This window comes from Dendropsophus ebraccatus, chromosome 4, assembly GCF_027789765.1.
Source record: "Dendropsophus ebraccatus isolate aDenEbr1 chromosome 4, aDenEbr1.pat, whole genome shotgun sequence".
In the NCBI taxonomy this organism is placed as follows: Eukaryota; Metazoa; Chordata; class Amphibia; order Anura; family Hylidae; genus Dendropsophus; species Dendropsophus ebraccatus.
The window spans coordinates 15,046,030-15,049,484 of record NC_091457.1 but is presented as its reverse complement, the minus strand read 5'-3'; the positions used below and the strand labels follow the sequence as shown (position 1 = coordinate 15,049,484).

At 53.3% G+C, this 3,455-nt stretch overlaps 1 long non-coding RNA gene across 1 annotated transcript; it reads left to right on the top strand.

Annotated features, from left to right (window-relative positions):
• Nucleotides 1–560: 560 nt before the first annotated feature.
• Nucleotides 561–2,149, top strand: LOC138789451 (uncharacterized). The gene is made up of 2 exons (XR_011362720.1): nt 561–740; nt 875–2,149. It is a non-coding gene; the product is annotated as an uncharacterized lncRNA (long non-coding RNA).
• Nucleotides 2,150–3,455: the final 1,306 nt, after the last annotated feature.

Below are 3,455 nucleotides of genomic sequence, written 5' to 3'. Positions count from 1 at the left end.
GAGGAGACTGATGGGAAACGGTCTGTACGGAACAATAAGTCTCAGTTTAGGATTAGATTATTATATAGATAGTAAAATAAATTAATAAAAAAAACACCAAAAATTCTTTATTCTGCATTTAACAAAAAAGAAAAAAAAAAAAAAACCATGGCCATTTTCCGATGTTACGTGCACTAAGGACCTTTACATTTGTTACACCATCCGGGCCTGATCATCTCCAGCTGAGACAGATACAAAGGGCGGCCAAACCTGAGGGGGAACAAGCAAACTCTGTCATGTGTGTGTATGGGGGATGGGGCTCATTCTCTTTCCAGATGTTGCTGGAGGATTGGACAAGATGGGGGAGATTTATCAGACATGGTGTAAAGTGACACTGGCCCAGTTGCCCCTAGCAACCAATCAGAGTCCACCTTTCATTCCTCACAGACTCTTTGGAAAATGAAAGGTGGAATCTGATTGGTTGCTAGGGGCAACTGAGCCAACTCTACTTTACACCATGTCTGATAAATCTACCCCATTGGCATTTAATTGCCAAAGGATCTTCTGTTTTTAAGGTAATTAAGCGGGTACCCCCCCCCCCCCCCAACAGTCTGACTGTTGCCTAGTAACCGCGCACGGACGAGGAGCAGCTGGATACACATGTAACTAGATGGTGTGATGTCACCGAGGATTACTGGGAAGAAGCATGACCGGACACGCCCATGTGACATCACATCCTTCTATTATGACATCACAATGAGGTATATACATAGAAGGAATCTCACACTGCTGGGCGGCTCAGTTGCAGCTTCCTCCTGGCTGAGCAGTCCGGCTCCTCATTTATACAGGTGAGTGTCTCTCCCCCCTCCCTATTCTTCCTGCTTGTATTTTACAGCATTGACATCTGGCAACACCTGGAAGAAAAGCGGAAGACGGCGAAGATCACCTGTGGGAGAGAGACCGCCTGTGGGAGAGAGACCGCCTGTGGGAGAGAGACCGCCTGTGGGAGAGAGACCGCCTGTGGGAAGATGTCAGCATCAGAAACATCAGGAACCTGCATGAAGCAGGTGAACAGCGTCTATACATACAAGGTGAGAGTCTCTCTCCCCCCCCCCCTCTTCTTTTTGTACTTGTCTTTTTCAGCATTTGAAGTTGGGAAAGCAAATGGAAGAGGAGCAGAAGGGGAGACCGCACCGTGGGGGGAAGAGACCGCTTTGTAGGAGGAAGAGACCACTTTGTGGGAGGAAGAGACCGCTTTGTAGGAGGAAGAGACCGCCCAATGGGAGGAAGAGGCCGCCCCGTGGGAGGAAGAGACCGCCCGTGGAAGGAAGAGACCACCCTATGGGAGAAAGAGACCGCCCCGTGGGAAATTGTTTGCATCAGGAACCTGCATGAAGCAGGTGAACAGCGTCTATACATACAAGGTAAGAGTCTCTCCCCCCCCCCTTTCTTTTTCAGCATTTGAAGTTGGGAAATCCTTGAAGAGGAGCAGAAAGGGAGACTGCCCCGTTGGAGGAAGAGACCGCCCCGTGGGAGGAAGAGACCGCGCGTGGGAGGAAAAGACCGCCCATGGGAGAAAGAGACCACCCATTGGAGGAAGAGACCGCCCGCGGGAGGAAGAGACTGCCCCGTGGGAGGAAGAGACCCCCCGTGGGAGGAAAAGACCGTCCCGTGGGAGGAAGAGACCGCCCGTGCAAGAACGAATATCAACATCAGGAAGACCACCTGACGGCGTTGCCCTAGAATCCCCCATAAATAGGTGAGGGTCAGCAGCGGTAGGCAGAGGATAGCCGTGATCCAGGGTTATATCCGATCGCCACTTGTGGGGTCAGGAAGGAATTATTTTTTCCCCTGAGATTGAAATCTCGGGGGTTTTTCTTCGCCTTCCTCTGGATCACTCGGCGGTGACTCTTCGGGTTCACACTCCACTGGAGCCAGAAGAGCCGCCAGCCCCATTATGTAATAGAATATGGAACCTCTGCCTATCGCTGGGGGCTCTTACAGGGGGGTTAGCCGCCATAGTTTGCACCTGTAAGTTTCAGCTGGATTTGTCCCTGTTATATGGTCCAAGTCCAGGTGCAATGCGGCTAATACCCCTGTAAGACCCCCCAATAAAATACTAACAAATATGTTTAATAAAGGAAGCGTTGCTTCTTCTTCTAAACAAAAACGTCTCCGGTGTTATTTCTTATAGAATTATTTCCTTAGGCCTCCTCCACACGGACCCATAGGGATACATTAGTCACGGACACCCTTCAGAATTTTTCCTGAAGGGTGTCCGTTCCAGAAAATAGTTCAGGGTTTTTTAGATCCTGTCTTATTTACATCTGGAAACCCGGCCTGGACGCTCCCATAGAAGTCTATGGGAGCGCCGGAACCCCCGACGCTTTCCTGATGCACATCAGGAAAGCGTTCGGGGTTCCGGATTGTCTCACTGCCCGTACCCCTTTCAGCCAGCAGTCGGCTCCCCCGACCTCCTGCTGCCGCCGCTCCCATCTTTCCCGGCGCCTCCAACCCCAGAGCTCCTGCTGCCTCCTCCCCCCCTCCCTGGACCTCAGCCGACACCCTGGACACTTCGGTGTCCGACCCCCGGACCTCAGCATCCTCTGGTCTGGCCGCACCCCGCGCCTTAACCACTGGCCATTCAGGTTGCAGAACTACTACTCCCATAATGTCCTGCTGACAGTCCATGATGGGAGTTGTAATTTTGCAACCTGTTGCTCTCCCTGTTACAGAACTACAACCCCTATCATGCCCTTTTGGCTGTTCATAATGGGAGATGTAGTTCTGCAACAGATTAGAGGATGACATAGTATAGGAGGGGGGAGGCAGTGGCACAGTAAACTAAATCTCCCATCAATGTGGTAATATGCAGGACTACATCACATAATGGGAGTTGCAGTTCTGCAACATATAAGAGGATGACATGTGGCATGAGGGGGAGATGGTGACAAGGTACACGAGGGGGAGGCAGTGGCAGGGTACATGAGGGGGAGGCAGTGGCAGGGTACACGAGGGGAGGCAGTGACAAGGTACACGAGGGGGAGGCAGTGGCAGGGTACACGAAGGGAGGCAGTGGCAGGGTACACGAGGGGGAGGCAGTGGCAGGGTACACGAGGGGGGAATGGTGGCAGGGTACACGAGGGGAGGCAGTGGCAGGGTACACAAGGGGGAGGCAGTAGCAGGGTACACGAGGGGGAGGCTGGGCAGGGTACACAAGGGGGAGGCAGTAGCAGGGTACACGAGGGGGAGGCTGGGCAGGGTACACAAGGGGGAGGCAGTGGCAGGGTACACGAGGGGGAATGGTGGCAGGGTACACGTGGGGGAGGCAGTGGCAGGGTACACGAGGGGGGAATGGTGGCAGGGTACACGAAGGGGAGGCAGGGCAGGGTACACAAGGGGGAGGCAGTGGCAGGGTACACGAGGGGGGAATGGTGGTAGGGTACACGTGGGGGAGGCAGTGGCAGGGTACACGA